The sequence below is a fragment of the Scyliorhinus canicula genome, chromosome 3 (assembly GCF_902713615.1).
Source record: "Scyliorhinus canicula chromosome 3, sScyCan1.1, whole genome shotgun sequence".
NCBI lineage: Eukaryota > Metazoa > Chordata > Chondrichthyes > Carcharhiniformes > Scyliorhinidae > Scyliorhinus > Scyliorhinus canicula.
The window spans coordinates 262,044,820-262,068,885 of NC_052148.1; the positions used below are offsets into that span (position 1 = coordinate 262,044,820).

The 24,066-nt window shown below is 44.9% G+C and overlaps 1 protein-coding gene across 3 annotated transcripts in view; it reads right to left on the bottom strand.

Annotated features, from left to right (window-relative positions):
- The window catches only part of aimp1a (aminoacyl tRNA synthetase complex interacting multifunctional protein 1a), a 72,806-nt gene that overhangs the window by 47,124 nt on the left and 1,616 nt on the right, over positions 1–24,066 (bottom strand). Inside the window, exon 1 of one of the 3 annotated variants that reach the window (XM_038792706.1) lies at positions 16,310–16,328. The exons of 1 other annotated variant lie outside the window; for it this stretch is intronic. The gene's annotated coding sequence lies outside the window, so the exon portion shown is untranslated. Of the gene's footprint in view, positions 1–13,261; positions 13,475–16,309; positions 16,329–24,066 lie in introns of those variants that run through there. One more of the 3 variants, XM_038792708.1, reaches the window with a different exon arrangement.

Consider the following 24,066-nt stretch of genomic DNA (forward strand, 5'->3'; position numbering starts at 1 on the left):
GACACCTTCTTGGAAGCATACTGAAGAACCAGTCTCAGACTCAAACCTCAAGAAGATTCAAGTCCTTCACCAACCTGACCCAGGGCAAGATCCAGTCTCTCATTCATCAAGATCAATGGAGAAACCTTACCAAATGTGGGAAATTTCCCCTACCCGTCTCATCTAATGCTGAAATCAATGCAGAGATCCAACATCATATCCAATCCACGAGCACTCCTCTGGATGCTCAAGGATGAGAGTCTTTGATGACCATGATATCGATACTGACAGAGATCATCACTGTCCTCCCAATTCTTCTATACAGCTCAGAAACGTAGACTAGGTACTGATGCCACCTCAAGGCCCAGGAGAGGTACCATCAATACTGGATTCTCTACATCAGCTGGGAGGACAGACGTACGGACATCAACGTCGTCGAAGGAGCCAAGAGCACCAGCATCAAGACCATGATCATCCAAAACCACTTTCGCTGGGCTGGCCATGTGCTTAGGTTGTCAGAGTCCCAACTACCAAAGTAAATCTTCGCCCAGTTCAAGGAGGTAGCCCGAACAAGAGGAGGACAAAGGGAATACTTCAGCGATATCTTGAACGCTTAATTCAAGAAATGCAACATAGCTATCAATGCCTGGGGGAACCTTGCTAGAAGAGACATCCTTGGAGGAAGCTCCTCATTGATGGGACACAATTCTTCGAGGACCAGCCAGGACCAATTTCCCTCCCGAAAATACCTGTCAAGTGTGCAGTCGATGATGTCGCTCAAGGTTCAGACTTATCAACCATGCAAGAACCCATAGAACCCATGACCAATAACATGGAGTTTCTTAGGAGGGCAATCATACTCGTGAGCGAGTGATTGCCAAAGATGATGATGACATATTTATTTACTCTTTCTTGGTATGTGGGCATTGCTGGCAAGGCCAGCATTGGTTTCTCATCTCGAAATACGGATAATAACTTCACACAAGTCCAAAAATATTACTTTAACCACAAAGAGTAGCACAAAGCGTTAAAAATGATATTAAACTTTAAAAAAGCGAGTTAAGATTTCATAACAGCCCTCTGCTCTTTGAAACTGAAGCATTTAAGATGATATAGTTGTTTTCCACCTCAGACAACTTGGAATTTGAACCTCTATCTAATACAAAAATTATGGATAAATTGTACTTTGGCACTGCAACACAGTAGGTGCAATGCTGGTTTTGATCAAGCTGTCAAAATGTTGGAGGATCTATTGGCTCTATTAATAACAAGTTGAATGACTTTGTAACGCTAGAAGAGAAGAGTAACAAACCTTTTGATAAAAAAAGTGCACCTTGAAAGGTAGATCCAAGTAACTATCAAGAGACAGGATACAGTTTTATTTTTTCCAACTACCACATGTGCTACAGATCAGTTCAAAATGTTAGACAAATGCTAATGGTTCTACATTTTTTTTACATCCAGGATATTTTAAAAACTCCAAGTTAAAACCGAGATAAAATATTTACTGTAACCTGTACTAAGGATGTGCGTATTTAATCATTCGTTTCATACAGTAGAGAAGGGAGATTTGACAGGAAAATCAGGACAAATTGGGTGCACCAACCTCTGCCCCGTTTTCTGAATTAACATTCCTATGGAACATTGATCGGTACCAGAAGCCTCAAGGCAATTTTAAACATGTAAAGAACATAGAACATACATTGCAGAAGGAGGCCATTCGGCCCATCGAGTCTGCACCAACCCACTTAAGTCCTCACTTCCACCTTATCCCCGTAACCCAATAACCCTGCGAACCTTTTTGGTCACTAAGGGCAATTTAGCATGGCCAATTCACCTAACCTGCACATCTTTGGACTGTGAGAGGAAACCGGAGCATCCGGAGGAAACCCATGCAGACACGGGGAGAACCTGCAGACTCCGCACAGACAGTGACCCAGCAGGGAATCGAACCTGGGACCCTGGTGCTGTGAAGCCACAGTGCTATCCACTTGTGCTACCATGCGGTATATTAGAGAAGATTTCAAGTACAGTTTAAAGACAGATAACCAACTGTAAAAAGATATTGAAACACACAATTTCATGAATTTGAACAGATTGGCAAACCTGACAATCATGGAACTAGGCAAAATATAAAAATCAACGAACAAAAAAAAAAAGGACTTGAAAAATTGGATATTTTTCTTAGAACAAAGGAGGATTTTCGGTTATTTGATAGAAGTTTGAAATTTCTAAGTGATAGGTGTTGATTGAGGCATCTTGAACTCGGAGATGTAGATACAAGATTAAAAAGAGGAGTTTTAGGATAAACTGGGAGAAACTTTACATAGGCTTGTGAACTTAATGCATAAGAGGTAATAATTGAAGCAAAGGCAATTTCAAAACTTATAGATTAGATAAGTAGTTTTAAAGGAGTTATGGAAACTAGGCATGCTCATGGGATTAGAGTTCCTGTTTATGGGTCAATACACTGGTTGTGATTCATTTAGGAACATTCCGAGTAAGTGATTTGACCCTTAATAAATTCAAGTCTTTCTCTCTTTGAGATTAGGTTCAGTGCAACATAAATCTTTATTGGTCATGTCTGTAACTGCCCTTTGAGCTAGACAGGGAATCAGTCCCATGCCCATTTCTCAAGTCCCATATCCATTCCCCATAGCCCTGGAACATTTTCTTTACCAAGTCTTTTTCCAGTTCCCATTAATCTGTCCAATCTGCTTCCTCCACGTTTTCAGGCAGTGCATTTCATATCTCACTGTGGAAATAAAATTGCTAGTAATCTCTTTGATCTTTTGCAAATCATATATAATGTGACCGTTGCTTATCATCTCTCCTACCAGTTTCATTCTATCCATCCTATCAAAACTCAAAAAAATACTTCCCATCTCTGTTGAATTTCCCTTAAAAGTCCTATGTTCTAAGGAGAACAACCCCCATTCTCTAATCTTTCCACATGATGGAAGTGCCTAATTCCTGGCGCCATTCTAGTAAATCTGGATGTGCCTGTTGTGGCTGCAGTTTACTCAACTCAACCCTGTGTCTACCACTGGATGACCAGAATATTGGCCTGAGGGGGAAAATACACTATTTTATTCTGACGATTGTAATCTTTTGAAATACCCATTATCGAGTTTGCCAGAAAGGATACTTGGTTATAATATGCATGACATAGGCACAGAAACCCATGGGATTAATTTTGTTCTATTTCTGAAGGTTTGCCAGGAGCAGAATTGTTCTTTTTGCTCCATAAAATCAATCTAGGCCGCTACCTCCCAAAATATGGTACAACGGCAGCAAGAGACAGGTTAAGAACTCAAATATGGCTCTTCACCTGAAATCAGTTCGAATGAGAAGTTACACTGGAAACTTATAACTGAGAAAAATAAATCAACTTACTGTAGGTCTTTTGAAGTGTTAACGTGTAATGGCTTACATTCATATTTTGTCATTTATTTAGAAAAACAGTTCAAAGGGCTTCACAGGGACATGAAGATTTATTTTAAATGTCAAAATGAACCCAAATCAGAACATAGGAGGGTGGCCAGAAGTTTGGTAGAGCATCAAAAGGAGTGGGGAAAGAGTCAACAAAGGAGTATACAGAAGAAATTCCAGACAGCGGAGCTGAAGACATGGCCACCAATAATGGGGCAAAAAGAGGGTGGGGGGAATGTACATGAGGCCAGAGTGGAAGGAATGGGGAATTTGGATTAGGTTCATTGAGTCTGGAAAAGGATGAGTTAGGAAATGTATGGAGTGATTTAAACCCAAGGAGAATTTCAAATAGGAGCATGGGAGCCAATGGAGGTTACAAAGAGTGATAGTAAATGAAAACTGATGCGAGATTGCATTTGGAGAACAGAGTTTCAGGAGTTAAGTACACAGGGTAAAGGATGGGATGTCAACCAGAAGAACATTGGAATAATTTGATTTAGAGATGACAAAGCCATTGGTGAGGGCTTGAGAAGCAGATCAACGGGAGAGGGAAGGAGGCAAGTGATATTATGGAAACCATTAGGGCATTGTGGGCAAGATGAACATTAATTGGAAAAACAATAAAATGTTTAAGGACACGCAAGGCGGTTGGATATGGGTAGCAGTTAGCAGGGAAAGATTCCTCAGGATCTTGATAACCTTAAGAGTTGTGAAAAGAAAATGAGCCAGCCTCATGTGAAGGATATACAATAGAACAGGCTGGTTGATCCAAATGGCCAATTTCAGTGTTATAATTTTGATGCAATCAAGGAGGCCAAAGAACAGTAAAACCATTTTGTGTTAAAATAAAATATGCTATTGTAATATCTTCAGTTAAGAATAAAATTAACCAATCTGAATCAAACCCTTTGATTCTCTTGAAATGACTTAATTTGGTATATGTTTTGTGGCTTGAAGAGGAATCAGATTGAAACTCTTAGGGGCAAACCACAAGCAATGGAAAATTTGAAATGTTATGGTACCATATGGACCAGGGATTATATATATTTTTCAAACTACATGAAGAGTGGCATTCAAGACTTATAAACGTTGATACACACCCTACATTTTTCTTTGCAGGAGACTGTTTACATGCTCTAACAAATGCTCATTTTTTGCCATGTAGAAATGTGAAATTTCAAGAAAATAAGCATTTGCTCAAAATTTGAACCAGATGCTCAGTCCACGCATAAAATGTGCTATAATTGTAACATGAAGAAAATAAACTGCAAATGATGAAAAACAGAAAAAGAAAATACTGCAAATAGTGGTCAGCTGGCACCTGTAAAGGTAGGCTATGACATTCGAAAGGTTATGACATTCTAAATCTAATTAAATGTAAAAACAAACGTGATAACTAGTCATTGCTCTTTATATTTGACTGGTTTGCAGTGTATGTCCAGAATTTTGTGATCAAACATATACTCTGTTAAACTGTTAAATATCAAACTGTTTTCTCCCTATAAGTCTGTTAAGTGCCTTCCAAAACAGTCACCTGGCCCTCATTCTCAACTTTTCATGTGTCTTTGGCAGCTTTTTTCACTAAAGTCTGAATTTTTACATATAGCTATAATAATAATCTTTATTGTCACAAGTAGGCTTATATTAACACTGCAATGAAGTTACTGTGAAAAGCCCCTAGTCACCACATTCTGGTGCCTGTTCGGATACACAGAGGAAGAATTCAGAATGCCCAAATTATCTAACAGCACGTCTTTCGGGACTAATGGGAAGAAACCGGAGCACGCGGAGGAAACCCATACAGACATGGGGAGAACGTGCAGACATCTCACAGACAGTGACCCAGCCGGGAATCGATCCTGGGACCCTGGCGCTGTGAAGTCACAGTGCTAACCACTATGCTACCGTGCTGCCCAACAGTACACTGTCAGCATCTTCTCTGGTATGTCAAGATGTTAGAAACCACAGCTGCCTTTAAATAGGAATGGCAATCAAATCTTCACAAAACAGTTATTAAAAGGTAATTTCTTGTAAAAGCATTCCAGGGTTTGAAACCAAGAGCTTATTCTGACTCCCAAGACTAATGCAGGATTTAGAATCAAGAATGGAAAGTTCAGAGAGCAACATTTCTTTTCGTCCAGGATGGTTTAAACACACTGCAAACATTCGAGAGTAGTTTTAAATGTGTTAGCGTCATCTAATGGCAGATCATCAACACTGCACCAATTTAAATTGAGATATCAGCCTATCGAAATTTGGACACACCACACATTTGCATTACCTCCAAGTAGACTGATAATTTTACACTCTCTCAAACTAAAAATCATGTTGCAGCTGTTAATAGGTATACTTTTGCTCACATTATATGAATCCACAAGGTTAATTTTTTAAAGTTATGCTTCTATCCATTCTACACTTCAATCTTTTTCTGCAAAATGAAAATGAAATGAAATGAAAATCGCTTATTGTCACGAGTAGGCTTCAATTAAGTTACTGTGAAAAGCCCCTAGTCGCCACATTCCGGCACCTGTCCGGGGAGGCTGGTATGGGAATCGAACCGTGCTGCTGGCCTGCCTTGGTCTGCTTTAAAAGCCAGCGATTTAGCCTGGTGAGCTAAACCAGATTGGAAAATCAGATTGGAAATTAGAGCATTGCCGAGGCTCATTTTTCAGTTCACCTAGCACATCAGCCTTTAAAACATCATTTCCAACATTCGGTGTGATTCAGCAATTGGACAATATTTTGCTAAATAATCCTCTGTGCAAAAATTATGCAAACAACCAATTCAAGATTGTCATTTGGGCTTGTACACATTTGTGTGTATTGCAAGACATATTAAAACCACAATGCCCTGTTTGTTGCAGAAGAAAGAGCAAGTACACAGCTAAACAAAGCAATAGCCATTCACAGGTTCACTCCTCAGGGCAATGCCTTGTGTATGATCCCAGTTGATGTAACTGGATGGCTCAAGAAACAATAACTTTTTTTCTAAAACATGGAGGAACAGTGTCATGGGACTTCTAATTAGTTTTAACAATAAGAAAAAAATTATTAAACACGAAAAATCGGATGATTATACAATACTCCTTTACTCCCCCCTTAGCTTAACAATTATACACAGGTTTTAATAGCAGATTACAAAATACATTGTAAGCTACAAGGGTCCCATTAACACAATTCCTTTAAGCACACAAGATGACTGTGGTCGAATACATATACTCCATTCGGAACCAAGTTAGTTTCTGTGGTTTTCTCCTTAGATTTCCCCCAGATGATTGTCACATGAGTTCCCAAAAGCAAGCTCTAAAATCTTCTCACAATAATACTTTCCATTGCATTCCAAAGTACCCTGCAGGTTTTACAAACGACACTTTTAAACAAAGTTTCCACTCCACTTTTAATAAATCCAGTCCAGGATTTCACACCAACCCCTTTATGATTTCTTGGTCTTGACTGCTGTGCAAACTGCTCACAATAACTCTTGATTCCCAGACTGTATTAAACTGGCATCAGATTTTTCATCTACCTCCTGTAGTCTGCTGTCCCACTTTAAATCTAGTTGCTGCAATTGTCTCTTTAACTCAAAACATTTTGTTTACTCTTCCTTGAATTATTCGAACAATACCCTATTCTCTGCTCACCTAACTCCAGACTTCTTGTTGACAGCACTTCTGCCCCAATTCCCTGGTTATCTGCACTGTATCCTGATCCTTAGTAAGCCTTCATCGTTGCAACTGCCTTCCCCTGTCCAGTTTCTCTTGGAAGAGTTGAGAGCTGTTCATTCCTTAGTGACCTGGCTCCAACTGCTCTGGCTTCCAGTTAAAACTAAGAACAAAGGAAGGCGGCATCCTGTTACTAAGCAATGTCCCTGCTACTACTATCTATTCTTCACGCCACAGCCCTCTCTAAGCACAATAGTAACACAATTGGAACTTAACCAACTCCCACACATACAAACAGCATGAATCTAACTATAGATTTAACCCTGCCAGGCATAGAAACCACCAATTTTAAACCCCACCTAAAACTATAATAAGAAAAGATTACTGCAGATACTGGACAATCTCAGCAGGTATGACAGCATCTGTGGAGAGAGAATGGAGCTAATGTTTCAAGTCAGGATGGCCTTTTGTCAAAGCTGGAGAGAACTAGAAATAGGGTAAGATTGTTGTGCAGGGTGGGGGAGGGGGGGGGGCTTAGAGCAGTGGGGCTGGGTAGAAGGCCAGTGACAGGTGGAGTAATGGATAGAAGTGGAGGTAGAAGGGTCAAGAAGGGAAGTGCTGGAGATGGGCAATGTGAAGGTGATAGAGGGGTGGAAATTGGAAGTGAAATTCATAATTTCTTCCAGGTTCAGATGGGAAAATGAAGTGGCACTGAAACAGTTCTCGATGTACCAATAAAAGGGTTATGGAATAGAGCCGGAGTAGGACTGTAACAGGAAATGTTCCACATACCCAATAAAGAGATAGGAAAAACTGGGACCCACGTGACTACCCATAGCCATGCCTTTGATTTGGAGGAAGTGAGACAAGTTAAAGGAGAAATTGTTCAGGGAGTGTACAAGTTCAGACAGAGGGAGAGTGGAGATGGATGGGGATTATTCTGGTCTCTATTCAAGGAAGAAGCGGCAAGCCCGCAGATCATTCTGGTTGGGAATGCAGGTATAGAGGGAAATAGGAGCAGAATTAGGCCATTCGATCATGGCTGATATGTTCCCCATTTAGAACATAGAACATACAGTGCCCATCGAGTCTGCACCAACCCACTTAAGCCCTCACTTCCACCCTATCCCCATAACCCAATAACGCCATCTAACCTTTCTTGGACACTAGGGGCAATTTAGCTTGGCCAATCCACCTAACCTGCACGTCTTTGGACTGTGGGAGGAAACCGGAGCACCTGGAGGAAACCCACACAGACACAGGGAGAACGTGCAGACTCCGCACAGACAGTGACCCAGCAGGGAATCGAACCTGGGACCCTGGTGCTGTGAAGCCACAGTGCTATCCACTTGTGCTACCATGCGGTATATTAGAGAAGATTTCAAGTACAGTTTAAAGACAGATAACCAACTGTAAAAAGATATTGAAACACATAATTTCATGAATTTGAACAGATTGGCAAACCTGACAATCATGGAGCTAGGCAAAATATAAAAATCAGTGACCCAGCGGGGAATCAAATCTGGGAACCTGGCGCTGTGAAGCCACAGTGCTACCGTGCTGCCCGTAGTTCCTGCAATGCTACAGACCAAGAGCTGGATGACAAAATCAGCTCAAGCATCTCCTCCCCAGAACACATGGACTAGAAGCAGGAGTAGGCAATTTGGCCTCCCGAGCATAAACACCTTCAATATAATCATGGCTGATGCCATCATGACCTCAACTCCACTGTCATGCCCATTCCCCATAACCCTTCCACCCATTACCAATTAAAAATCTGTCTAACTCTTTTGAAATTTACTCTGCATCCACCGCACTCCGAGGTAGTGAATTCCACAGATTCACAACCCTTTGCGAGATGTTGTTTCTCCTCAAATCAGTTTTAAATTTGCTCCCTCTTATTCCAAGATCATGACCTCTCGTTTTAGAATGCCCCACAAGAGGAATAATCCGCTCCACGTCTACTTTATCCGTACCTATTAGTGTCTTGTATACCTCAATTTGATCTCCCCTCATTCTTCTAAACTCTAGAGAGTACAGGCTATTCTAAACTATTCGATCTCTCCTCATACGACAAACCCCTCATCTCTGAAATCAATCGACTGAACATCCATGGTAAAGAAGCGGCAGAAAGGCCAGGGAGCTGGAAGTTATTACGATGTAGGACATCAGAGGAATTGCAGATGGAGGTGGAAGTGACTGGACAAGAGGAGACAGTATGGAGTCAAGATAGGAAGAAATGATGGGCCTATCGGTACAGTCCTGTTTGTGGATTTTGGGGAGGAAGTAGAAGCACACTGCTCAGGGTTGGGAGACTGAAGGTGGAAACAGCGGAGGGGATGAAGTCAGTGACAGTGTCATTTAAAACTATATTTTTTTCTAATGTTTATCAATACAAATATAAATCCCTTAAAACTACCTTTATTTTCCTAAACGTGACTAATCAGTTCAAGCTGCCTGGTTTAAATTTTCAAACAATGATTGGCAGTTAGCTGTCAAGTCACCATTAACTGGTGTATTCTCCATAGCAATGCCGAGAGTCCACTTTCCAACCAATCAGCACTATCTTCTCATATAGCATTAATTTGTTGTTTGCCCTGATATTAGTATTCCTGCAAAGTGTATTTTTGAGACCAAAAACACTCAGATTCTGTACTACCAAATGGCTATTTATCTTCTTTTGTAAAAAGTGCCTGAAAGTTCAACTTAAATTGGACTAACCCCACTCATCTGTGATGTTTTTAGAAAATGATTTCAATTGTGCACACTTCCAGTAATTTCAATCCATAAAAATGTACTTCCTTTATCTATTTCCTCTTCTATATATATGTTTTAATTCTAATGCTTCTGCAAAGTACATCATTTATACATTCCTCTATGCCCTCATTCAATCCAGACATCCATGATAATCAGTACTTCTGGTTAATTGTTTTTCTCCTATTTTTGCCTCCCTCCTGTTTTGACCACCCACAAATTTACATTGCAGGATGTAAATTCCACAGCTCTCGAAAGTGCCTTTAAATGTCCGTTTGCAACTTCTGTAGCTGGGCACTAACTGTTACTGTCCCCCCCCTGCCTTAAATCCATAAACTACCCAAAATCTAAAGCTAATTTATGTTCTTTAAGTATCCTTCAGCTGCTACCTCCCAAAGCAAGAGTCTCTAATAATCAGCTGCAACGTTGTCAACTTTGATTCTCTTCACAGTAACTTCATTGCAGTGTTAATGTTAGCCTACTTGTGACAATAAAGATTCTTATTATTAAGTCAGTTTTATTTATACCAGTTTATGCAATTTACACAAGTCTGCTTGGGACCAGAAGGGGCATCAGACTGGCAAAACAGAAAAGCTGTCGTGAAATAACATCATATCATTAGTATGTCATGTGCACTGGTCAAACCCTCACTATCAATCTGCAGGTGTAACTCAGCAAGGTGACACAAGAAATCTAACTGCAATCAAAAAGAAAGTTGCTGTCTTTCTATATCCATTCCATTCTCAGGATGTCCTAATATATTGTAGACTGTCTCATGGAAGGGCTACCGTGCCACTCTTCCCGTTTACCAGTTTCACTGTCAATGTTAACTCGGTAGTCGCAACTATTTGAGACTTATGCTTTGGCGGGTAGCAGCTGAAGGATACATTAATATAAAATTAGCGTACACTGTGGTTTCTCTTCAGATCGTATTAATCTTTCTCCTAAAAACATAAAATTAGCTTTACATTTTGGGTGGTTTATGGATTTAAGGGGAGGGAGGAGTACTCGCGCCCAGCTAAAGTGACAGAACAGCCATTTAAAGAGAGCTCATAATGCGAACATTTTGGCTCCTGTGGGAAGAATAAATGTGGTCACAGATGCACCAAAATGTGAAGAAGTTTCTAGTTACATAAAAACATGATTCACAGTCTGAATGATGCACATATTGGCCAGCAACTTGAAGCAACAATAGATCTCCCAGCAGCAGTGAATAGCTGACAGGTTTGCATCATTCCACCTGTAGATTTGTGAAAATAACGCCTCACCCTCAACCTTCTCATTCGTTTAAGAATTTTCTGGATTTGTGTATTAAACATATCTCAAAAAGAGCTGGTATGTAATAGCCCAAGTACCCTTTTAATGATGTGATAATTATGAATGACTGACAATTAATTGAGCTTGCCCAGAAAGTAAAATAGAAGAATTGTAGTCTCATTCCTTTCAAGGCTGTGAATCTTTCAGGATTTAAAAAACGTCAAATTTTAATACTTAATTTTTTTAACTTCTAATTTGTCTCAATCCAATCCAATTTTTCTTTCAATCTATTTCTTTTTCTGTACCCAATTTGATATCACTCCTAATTCACCCTCCTCTGTGTAATTCTCAATCCTCTCGTGTTACGGTTAAATATCAAGATTCCAGATATCCCATTGTCCTCGCTGCACCGTTATCAGCTTGCACTTCAACATTGTGAGCAAACATTTTTTTTAAATCTGGATGACGTCTAATTAATGGGACACTCCATGAGATATTCTGTTCCAGCAGAATTGGGCCGTGTATTGACTCACAATCACATAACGTTCAACAAAACTAAACAGGAGATGTTCTATGGATTCAACATGTTAAAGGATCTAAATCTGGGGCACATGATATTTGACTGCATATATTCGATTTCTCAGTAATGAACTAATGTTTCTTTGCTCCCTCTTTGAACTTTTGTCCACTGGTTTATGTCCCTTTCTTACTGTTACAGATGCTAATTCCTTACTGTGTTACATCATTCATCACCTCCCAGTAGCTTGCTTGTATGTGAATCATTAGCAGGCTATTTTACCGCAAAGGGATTCACAGTTGAAACTAATTCTGTTCTGAATAAATATCAATAGGATAGAGATTCGAAGCAGCTAGTCTCTGACCATTTCTCCCTCCTCCCCATGGACTGAAACCAATGTAAATGTCCCTTCCAACTCTGCAGCTCACATTAGGTAACCTAGCCACAGAAAGAGGATCAAACCTGAGCTGGATAAACTCACTGAGCCAATTTAACATCATTTAATAACAAAACATTTTTTTGGGAGGTAATGAGGTTCAAAATTATAGCTGGAATAGGAGTTAAATTCTAGAACCTGGAACTACAAGTGCATTTTACCAGTAAGTTTACAGCTTTAGTGCAGCTTTGGAATGTAAACTGTTCTTGCTTTCTGCGACCTAGCTGAGGATTTTTCACACAGAATAAAAAACATTAGCGTGACACAAATTACTGAGCTGTACCATGTGTACATAATGGTGCACGATTGTTTGACTTCAAGATTTCTGGCGTCACAGACCAGCTGCTGGATCTGTTCAACATGGAGACATGAATTCAAGAATGTACTGGTCTCTAATTTGTGCCATTCCTTCCATTAAATACCACATCAAATAATGATCTTAAGCTGCTTGTGACAGCATAACTTTACTGAAACCAGCACTTTTACTTCTTCAATAAACAAAAATTAATGCAAACACTATCTCTTCATAAACTTAATTCTAGTCTGCTCTGATAATGCAAAATTAGATAAATCTAATGTAAACATGATTACTTCCCTGTATTGATTCTACTTCCTACACTAGACTGGAGGCATTATTCTTACATTGAGCCAGTCACAAGAAATTTAAAATACAGAACCATTGAAATAAATCTGTTTATATTTTAATTATTCCACTTGCATTAAGTATAGCATCACATTCAGAAATAAAATACAAACTAAGATAAAGTTCAATTACTGGCATCTAGGAAAGGATTTGACAATGGGTTTCTGATCAAGCAAATAATTCAGAATATTCCAAATTGTTGAATATTCAGGCATGTGCAAAACACTAATTACTCAGTTATCCCGATTTCAGATTAAATCGGTGAGACCATATACATACGAGTTCACCCCTTAAAAACAGTATTATGGCCAATAAATGTTACAGTCATGCCATACAGATTTAATAGAAAATTGTACAAGGGTAATAACAATAAAAGCCTGAACTTAGGGTTTAATGCACAATCAAATGCATCAGCTTAATTGTTTAATTTGAACTTTGAGATTAGTATCTATATCATAGCATCGTACATGATACCAGAAAACAAGTTAAGCTTATTTTCACTTTGAATTTCTGCCAAATAATCAGATTTTATGCAGAAAAGGTTTCACGCTACTGCAGCATAAATAAAAGCATCTAATTACCTAATACGGTCAATGTTCCAGGGGTTTTGTTGATTGGAGGCTTATTTAACATGAGTCTGTTGTATCACAACAAAATGCTTTGTTCATCAGTTCCCAGCAAAAACACCAGTTCGATCATTCAGAATCAAATACAAACCATTCTTCCAACCAAGATTAACGAGAAAGATTTGTTACTTGCACAAGCAAGACAACTCCAACAGGACTGCAACACATGCATGTCTATAAATAGCTCCATGTTATCTGAAACTTAATTCCTAACATGGCACCAGCCATATCAATCTACACCCAGATTCTGACTGGCAACTGACAATTTCATAGTATTCTAGTCAAGGATGTTTTTTCGGTGTAAATTGACAGTCAAGTCACTGCAAAATATAATTATCTTCTGATGGAAATTTTCCAATGAGGAAGGCCAACAGCCTATATTGCTTATCCAACCCAGAAAGGCTTTATTGCTTCCCCATTGTAGCATTCAACTGCATCTTACACAAGTATAAGGTTTTCATATTTACTTTGCTATCCAAGAGGCCATTCAACAGGTTAATTCCTTCATTTCAGTACTAAATTTGTTTTTACACATTCAAAGCTATGGTGCCTTTTTGAACTTCACTTTCAAAATTGATTTTCCAGGACTGCCTTTCACGTAAATTACATACTTTAACAAAATAACTTCTCCATGAAGCAGTACTGGAGTACTTATTTGCACTGAATCCAATATTTGAATGTCTGTCTACATTGCGTCACAGGGACCAGGACTGAACTTGAATCTCAAAAGATGCTCTGACCAAAGCACTGTAGCTAATCATGACGTTTGCTGACTGTAGTTTAATAATTGATTTATTTTGCTGAATGTTCAACATCTCCAATCAATGCAGCGTAGTTAGTTTACTAAACATCAGCCCTTTTCACCTTCACCTGGTTTAGGGGCTGGTTTAGCTCACTCGGCTAAATCGCTGGCTTTTAAAGCAGACCAAGCAGGCCAGCAGCAAGCTTCGATTCCCGTACCAGCCTCCCCGAACAGGCGCCGGAATGTGGCGACTAGGGGCTTTTTACAGTAACTTCATTGAAGCCTACTCGGGACAATAAGCGATTTTCATTTCATTTCGTTTTCACCTTTATGTCAATATCATTCAAAGTTCATGTGCTGTCCATATTTCTTTCCAATTCGCTGTAATTTACCTCACCTGCATTAAATTTCATCTGCCATTGCTTTGCTCACTTACATACTTTATGCAGCTAATTTTGCAGTTTCTGAGATGCTCCTTTTAATGCCATTCCCCTCCTTGCTCGCTCATTGGCATTCTGAGTCCAAGTTAATGTTATAAATTTGAAGCAATAGCATTTCAACACTGATCCCTGGGGCATCACACTAATACTTCCCTCACTCTGACTGAAATGATCAGGGCCACTGAAATTATTTAATTTAAATGAAATTAAAATAATAAAGTCAACGCAGCACGGTGGCACAGTGGTTAGCACTGCTGCCTCACTGTACCAGGGACCCAGTTCAATTCCAACCTTGGGTGACTGTCTGTGCGGAGTATGCACTTTTTTCCCCCCGTGTCTGCGTGGGTTTCCTCACGCAAACACAGGGAGAACGTGCAGACTCCACGCAGACAGTGACCCAAGCCAGGAATCAAACCTGGGACCTTGGAGCTGTGAAGGAACAATGCTAACCTTACATGCCGCCTTACGGAGAACAATCTGACACAATTTGAACTAGTCACAGGTTTACATGGGGCAGCATGGTAGCACAGTGTTTAGTACTGTTGCTTCACAGCACCAGGGTCCTGGATTCGTTTCGTGACTTGGGTCATTGTCTGTGCGGAGTGTTCACATTTACCCTGTCTCTGTGTGGGTTCCCTCTGGGTGCTCCGGTTTCCTCCCACAGTCCAAAGATGAGCAGATTAGGTGGATTGGTCACGCTACATTGCCCATGTGTCCAAAAGTTAGGTGGGGTTACTGGGTTACGGTAGAGATGTGGGCTTTGATAGGGTGGTCTTTCAGGGGCCGTGTATAATTGATGTACCGAGTAGCCTCCTTCTGCACTGTAATTTATATGATTCTCTAATTCTACATGATACATGTTACATCTCAAGGGCATTTGTGCAAATGAATACAAAATGATAAGCAAGTAAAAATCCCAAGTCTGAAGGTCATAATCAGTACTACTTAAAAAAGTGAAAACATAAAACATTCTCTTGAACAAGGGTTGTCGATAACATTAGGGAAATTACACATTAGTAACCTCAATAGCATAATGGAGATGAATTAATACAAAATTTATACAACATTGCTGTCTCTGGAAATAAGTGGAGGCATACATATCTCCAGTGACATCCAGCTTGGTGAGGGTATTATTCACTCAAACCTGAATCTATGTTTGGCACTCTAGTCATTTCATTCTGATGGCAGGCAAGCTAACTATCGCCTATTTCAGCTGGCAAAATGATTTTTATATCCTTGACCTCTTCTGATTGTTGACTAACATCAGGGAAGGTTTGGAGTCAGAACTGTAAAGTCATAAATTGCACCTTCAGAGTAACTTCACACAGGTAAGCCAAATTATTTTCCAGTCACGTTTAAGACTTTTAACAAACTGCATGCAAACATTTTGATTCTGCAGTTGCCCTGGTACTGAATGCTACTCTGTAGTAAACTGAACATCAGCAATATGACTGCAACACAAAACTGTTCCACTGTAACTGGTCCCAAAAGATGGGGACCACCGCAATTGCAACAATAAAAGCATGGAGTGTTAACATTTCCTGAATAAACAATATAGACTGATACTTCACTGCAGTACTTAATGAGTTCTGCGTTGTCTTCAGTCTGTTCAAGTAGATATGACAGATACCATGGTAGCATATCAAAAACAGCAGGGTCCTGAGTTTCATGAAGATCTATCGTTCAACTAATAATACTAAAAATGTATATCTGACTTATCTCATTGCTTTTTGAGGCACCTTGGGTGCCACATAAATACAAGTGCTTTTCTGTATAAAATGCTAAACTGTCAGCCTCCATAACTCTTCAATGAAAACTCACTTTCTTCTTTCAGCGTAATCCCTGCAAGAGAAACCAAAATATGACCAATTATGATTTAATCGCTAACCTCTCCAGTGGTGGTCCTACTGCCCAAGCAGTTCCTTTTGCCCACAACCTATCATTAAAAGGTTGTTTTTTCAACCACCTCGGATCAACATTCCTCCATCTTTCATCATACAGCGTTGCCATGGCTCAGTTTGTAGCATTCGGAGTCAGAACGTTGTGGATTCAAGTCCCACTCCAATACTTGAGCACAACAATCTGCACCGGCTCTTGGAAAGAGCACCCTACTTAAGCCCCCGCCTCCACCCTATCCCCATAACCCATTAACCCCAACTAACCTTTTTGGACAGTAAGGGCAATTTATCATGGCCAATCCACCTAATCTGCAAATCTTTGGACTGTGAGAGGAAACGGGAGCTCCCGGAGGAAACCCACGCAGACACGGGGAGAACGTGCAGGCTCCACACAGTGACCCAAGCCAGGAATTGAACCTGGGATCCAGGAGCTGTGAAGCAACTGTGCTAACCACTGTGCTATCGTGCTGCCCAGAATAGAAACGTTAGCTCCCTTCACTCTCCACAGATTATGTCAGACCTGCTGAGATTGTCCAGTATTTTGTGTTTGTTTCACATTCCAGCATCCGCACTAATTGGTCTTTTATCTTCAAAAATAAACTTAATTGGCTATAAAGGCACTTTATGCTGCTTATGGAAGGCCCGATACGGCATTCAACACCCCTCGCGCCTAAACTGTGGCCACATTTGTTAATCAACTCTGCATGTATATAATGAGATGCAGACAGGCAGTAATTGACACATAGGATGACCAGTAAGCATACAACACAGTACAGCCAATCACCAGACAGGACACTACCACTATAAAGCCAGAGGGCACTAGTTTTCCCGCTCTCTCGGGACCCAGCTACTGAGATAGTCAGAGTCCACGAGCTAGCAAGTGCAAACACCATGCGGTAGCTAGTACGTCTGGTCAGGCTACTACAAGGTCACCAGTCAGATCAGTATTGTGTCGACCCACAGCTGAATATGTATAGCGCTTCTATAGTTTAATAAAACAGTGTTGGATCTTCTCCAGTGTCAGACGTCTGTTTCTAACTACCCTGCATCGAGTGCAGTCCACATCGAACCAACCTGCCTAACATATCAAGGTACCAGAGTGCCCCTGATCTTGACGGACCTACCTCAAGTGAATCAGCATTGACCAGCAAGCAGCCATCCAGCGAAATGGAAAACATCCAGCCTCCTCCGCAACTCCGGCAACCTCAGCGCCAACTGGAAAATCTTCAAACAAAAGTTCCTCTTGTACATAGAGGCCTCCGACCTCGAGGTAGCATCGGATGCCAGGAAGATCGCGCTATTTCTCTCCATTGTGGGGGATCACACCATCATATCTACAACTCCCATATGTTCGCCGACGGCGAAGACAAAACGAAATTAAAAACAGTCCTGCTGAAGTTTGACAGCCACTGCGACATTGAGGCGAATGAGAGCTTTGAACAGCACATCTTCCAGCAGAGGCTTCAGGGTAAGGATGAACCTTTTCAGTCCTTCTTGACCCTTCTCCGCATCCTAGCGCAGTCATGTAACTATGACTCAACGACTGATTCCATGATCCGGGATCAGATTGTTTTCGGGGTCCACCCCGACTCCCTGCGGCAGCAGCTCCTTAAAATCAAACAGTTGACACTCTCTGTCGCTATTGAGACGTGCGTTATCTATGAGCATGCCAAGAATTGTTACTCCCACATCAGGGTGGCACAAACTGCAAAGCTGGCCTCCCACGAGGCGGAAAGAGTGCAGGCCATCGCACAGATGCAGGGCCTGAGCATTGAGGAGAGTGGCCGCTTTGCGCGCTTTTCCCGGATCCCTGTGCATGCGCGCCACGACCAATTGGATGACAAGACCTACAACCCGGCTGCGCAGGTGCGTACATCGACCGACCGCACTGCGCATGTGCGATGGTGCATGGAACGCACTGACGTCAGCGTCATTATGTGTCCGAAATGTGGCTCCGCCCACTTAAACGGCAATGTCCGGCGCCGATGTCTCCAGTGTGGCAAGTTTGGCCACTACGCAGCCCTTTGCAGATCTGCTCCACCGCTCAGCAGCCAGCGATCCCAGCTGCGGCGCAGAAGTGTCAGCTCAATACAGCAAGGCATGCCAGATTCCGATCCCGACAGCCCAACGGACCCTGATGCTGACTGCCTCAAGTCTCCATAACGGGTGGGCATCATAACCACACATGAGCTGGCCTCCACGACACCTGTGCAACGCCTCTCGATCCTCAGTGTGGATCCAGACGACGAGTGGTGTGCTGTCCTCACAGTTAACAAGGCTCGCATCCGATTTAAACTGGACACCGGCGCATCTGCGAACCTCATCTCACAATCCGACCTCGACACCTTCCAGGCCCGACCAAGCATTCTTCCACCGGCCTGCCAGCTCCTTGACTACAATGGCAATGCCATAGCTGCCAGTGGCTCATGTCAACTAGGGGTATCCAACAGGGCGATCAAGGCAACATTACGGTTTGAAATCGTCAGGCCTGACAGGTCGTCCCTGCTCGGTGCTCGCGCCTGCAAGCTCCTGAACCTAGTTCAGCGAGTCCACACCATGTCATCGTCACCGGCGACGGCCTCGCCCGATGGAAATTTGCAAGCCAACATTATCACGCAGTACCACAGCGTATACGATGGAATGGGCACGCTCCCGTACCGATATAAAATCCTGCTCAAGCCGAACGCCACCCCTGTAATTCATGCACCACGCCACGTGCCGGCACCCCTCAAGGATTGTCTGAAAAAGCAACTACCGGACCTTCAAGACCAGGGCATCATCTCGAAGGTCACAGAGTCAACAGACTGGGCCAGCTCCATGGTCTGCGTAAAGAAGCTATCAGGGTAGCTCCGCATTTGCATTAATCCTAAGGATCTAAACCGCAACATCATGCGGGAGTATTACCCGATCCCGAAACGTGAAGAGTTGACCAGTGAGATGGAGCATGCCAAATTCTTCACTAAGCTGGACGCCTCCCGGGGCTTTTGGCAAATACAGGTGGATGCGTCCAGTCACAAGCTGTGCACATTCAACACCCCGTTCGGTCGCTACTGCTACAACCGCATGCCTTTCAGCATCATATCTGCCTCCGAAGTGTTTCGCCGCATCATGAAGCAGATGATGGAGGGCATCGAGGGGGTGCGAGTATACGTGGACGACGTGATTATCTGGTCCACAACGCCCCAAGAACACATCGCTCGCCTCAAGCAGGTCTTCCAGTGAATTCATGAACATGGTCTCCAGCTCAACAGGGCCAAGTGCTCATTTGGTCAATCGGTTATTAAGTTTCTCGGTGACCACATCTCGCAGCAGGGTGTGCGGCCAGACGCCGACAAGGTCTTGGCGATCAACACCATGAAGACCCCGGAGGACAAGACGGTCCTCTGCTTACTCAGGATGGTCAACTTCCTCGGGAAATTCATTCCCAATATGGCATCCCACACCATGACCTTCCGCCATCTCGTCAAGAAGTCAACGGAATTCCAGTGGCTGCCCACACATGAAGCAGAATGGCGTGAGCTGAAGGCAAAGCTCACCACAGCCCCAGTTCTAGCGTTCTTCGACCCAACCAAGGAAACCAAGATATCAACTGATCTAAGCCAGGACGGCATCGGAGCGGTGCTCCTCCAATGAGATGACTCCTCGTCCTGGGCTCCAGTGGCATATGCCTCCAGGGCCATGACGCCCACTGAGCAACTGTATGCCCAGATCGAAAAGGAGTGTCTGGGTCTCCTGACAGGAATAGTCTAGTTTCATGACTATGTTTACGGCCTGCCGAAATTCACGATGGAAACGGACCACAGGCCTCTAGTCCACATAATCCAGAAGGATTTAAATGACGTGACACCTCGGTTACAGCAAATTCTTCTTCGACTCCGCCGCTATCACTTCGAACGTGTCTACACGCCAGGCAAAGAGCTGATCATTGCAGATGCCCTATCCCGGTCCATCACCACACCGTGTGAACAAAGGTGACTTCATCTGCTACATGGAAGCCCAAGTGCAATTGTGTGCCACCAACCTCCCAGCCTCTGATGAACGGGTGGTCCAAATTTGTGAGGAAATGGCCAAGAATCCTCTACTGCAGCGCGTCATGCAGCACCTTACCCATGGCTGGCAGAAGGGACAGTGTCCCCAATTCTTTACCGAGCCGACGGTTGTGGAGGGAATCCTTCTGAAACTCAACAGGATCGTTATTCCTCAGAACATGCAGGCTATGGTGCTGGGTCACTCCATGAGGGTCACCTTGGAGTCGAGAAATGCCGACACAGAGCTCAGGAGGTGGTTTATTGGTCGGGCATTAACCAGGACATTGCCAACACGGTCCTCAACTGCCGCACCTGTCAGAAGTTTCAACCGGCTCAACCCAAGGAAACACTGCAACAGCACGAGATTGTGACCTCTCCGTGGTCCAAAGTAGGTGTAGACCTTTTCCATGCCAAGGGGCGTGACTACGTACTCCTGGTCAACTACTTCTCCAGTTACCCAGAAGTGGTGAAATTGTCCGATCTCACATCGAAGACGGTCATCAAAGCCTGCAAAGAAACGTTCGCCAGGCACGGGATACCGCTCACGGTAATGAGCGACAATGAGCTTTTACAGCCAGGAATGGTCTGATTTTGCACAGTCCTACAACTTCCGTCCCGTTACCTCCAGTCCCCACTACCCGCAATCAAACGGCAAGGCCGAGAAAGGGGTCCATATTGTCAAGCGGTTGCTGTGCAAAGCTGCAGACTCAGGCTCCAACTTCAACCTGGGGATGCTGGCATACAGGGCAACCCCTCTGTCTACTGGGTTGTCTCCAGCGCAGATGCTCATGAATCGCACTCTGAGGACCACAGTTCCAGCCATCCATGTTCCAGACCTTGACCACCTCACGGTTTTACAAAAAATGCAGCAGTCCCGTGCCCAACAGAAGGCCACATATGATGCTCATGCCACGGATCTACCTGAGCTTGCTCCAGCCGATCATGTTCGTGTCCAGTTGCCTGAGGGCGGCTGGTCAGCCGCAGCTGTTGTTGTCAAACAAGTTGCCCCAAGGTCTTTCTTTGTCCGCATGGCTGATAGCTCCCTGCTACAGCACGAGACGGGCATTGCGAAGAGTTCCACGCCCAACACCTGACCGCAGTGCTCCGCCGGCCATCATACTTCCTCCGGACGTACCCTGTCAAAAGGCCACCGATCTGCCAGCGATCCTGCCAGCCCCCGCGATCCCATCACGTGCAAGCGGCTCCTGATCCACCGCTGCAGCGATCGACACGAATTCGTCGCCCACCACAAAGATTGAATCTGTAGACTGAACTTTTGTACATTTGTGACTGAATTCATCGATTTAGCCTTTGTAAATATAGCTTCATTTGCCATGTATCTGCACTATCGTCATCTTCCCATGTATATACGTTTGTTCAAGCACCGTTTGTATATAGTCAGGCATATATATACGTATACATACCTCAGTATTTATTTCACTAAAAAAAAGGGGGGAGATGTCATAATATCCACTCATGTATATAATGAGATGCAGACAGGCAGTGATTGACACATAGGATGACCAGTAAGCATACAACACAGAACAGCCAATCACCAGACAGGACAGTACCACTATAAAGCCAGAGGGCACTAGGTTTCCCGCTCTCTCGGGAGCCAGCTACTGAGACAGTCAGAGTCCACGAGCTAGCAAGTGCAAACACCATGCGGTAGCTAGTACGACTGGTCAGGCTACTACAAGGTCACCAGTCAGATCAATATTGTGTTGACCCACAGCTGAATATGTATAGCAGTTCTATAGTTGAATAAAACAGTGTTGGATTTTCTCCAGTGTCAGATGTCTGTTTCTAACTTCCCTCTATCGAGTGCAGTCCACATCGAACCAACCCGCCTAACACATCAGATGGGTGGGCCAGGATTGGGCAAGGGGAGCGGGGCAAGCAAATGAGCAGGTCGTGTGATGGGGAGGCTTGGAGAGGGGGTTTCAGAGGAGGGGCCGGGCAGCGAGGGGATCAGGATGAGATGGTCAGGTGGGAGTGCCGGGGGGGTGAGCGAGTCAAGTGCGAGGATCAAAGTAGGGTGATGGGGTCAAGCAGAGGGTCAAGGTGAGGGGGTCAGAGCGAGGTGAGGGGGTCGGGGTCAGGGCAAGGGAGTCTGCGTGAGGGGGTCTGGGTAAGGGCGAGGGGGTCTGGGAGAGGGGAGTCATTGGGGGGGGGAGGGTGATGTTGTCGAGGTGATAAGGTCAGGGTGAGGGGGTCGAGGGACAGGGGTCAGGAGTCGAGGGTGATAGTGGAGGTGGTCGAGGGCGGTGTTGGGGGGGGAGTGGGGGAGTCGAGGTTGGTGGGGAGGTGAGTCGAGGGTGGTGAAGTGGAGGGTGGGGGGAGTCAAGGGGTGGTTGGGGGGGGAGTCGAGGGGTGGTTGGGGGGGAGTCGAGGGGTGGTTGGGGGGGAGTCGAGGGGTGGTTGGGGGGGGAGTCGAGGGGTGGTTGGGGGGGGAGTCGAGGGTGGTTGGGGGGGGAGTCGAGGGTGGTTGGGGGGGGAGTCGAGGGTGGTTGGGGGGGGAGTCGAGGGTGGTTGGGGGTGGGAGTCGAGGGGTGATTGGGGGGGAGTCGAGGGGTGATGGGGAGGGAGTCGAGGGTCGTTGAGGGGGGAGTTGAGGGTGGTTGGGCGGGGGAGTCGAGGGTGGTGGGCGGAGTCGGGGGTGGTGGGCGGAGTCGAGGGTGGTGGGCGGAGTCAATGGTGGTGGGCGGAGTCGAGGTCGGTGGGCGGAGTCGAGGTCGGTGGGCGGAGTCGAGGTCGGTGGGGGGTCAGTGGGGGAGGGGGGGTCCAGTGGGGGATGGGGGGGTCCAGTGGGGGATGGGGGGTCCAGTGGGGGATGGGGGGTCCAGTGGGGGATGGGGGGGTCCAGTGGGGGATGGGGGGGTCCAGTGGGGGATGGGGGGAGTCCAGTGGGGGATGGGGGGAGTCAGTGGGGGATGGGGGGGGTCAGTGGGGGATGGGGGGGTCAGTGGGGGATGGGGGGGTCAGTGGGGGATGCGGGGGGGTCAGTGGGGGATGGGGGGGGGTCAGTGGGGGATGGGGGGGGGTCAGTGGGGGATGGGGGGGGGGTCAGTGGGGGATGGGGGGGTCAGTGGGGGATTGGGGGGGTCAGTGGGGGATGGGGGGGGTCAGTGGGGGATGGGGGGGGGTCAGTGGGGGATGGGGGGGGGTCAGTGGGGGATGGGGGGGTCAGTGGGGGATGGGGGGTCAGTGGGGGATGGGGGGGTCAGTGGGGGATGGGGGGGTCAGTGGGGGATGGGGGGGTCAGTGGGGGATGGGGGGGTCAGTGGGGGATGGGGGGGTCAGTGGGGGATGGGGGGGGGTCAGTGGGGGATGGGGGGGGGTCAGTGGGGGATGGGGGGGGTCAGTGGGGGGTCAGTGGGGGATGGGGTGGAGGGGGGGGTCAGTGGGGATTGGGGGGGTCAGTGGGGGATGGGGGGGGGTCAGTGGGGGATGGGGGGGGGTCAGTGTGGGGGATGGGGGGGGTCAGTGTGGGGGATGGGGGGGTCAGTGGGGGATGGGGGGTCAGTGTGGGGGATGGGGGGGTCAGTGTGGGGGATGGGGGGTCAGTGGGGGATGGGGGGGTCAGTGGGGGATTGGGGGGTCAGTGGGGGATTGGGGGTCAGTGGGGATTGGGGGGTCAGTGGGGGATGGG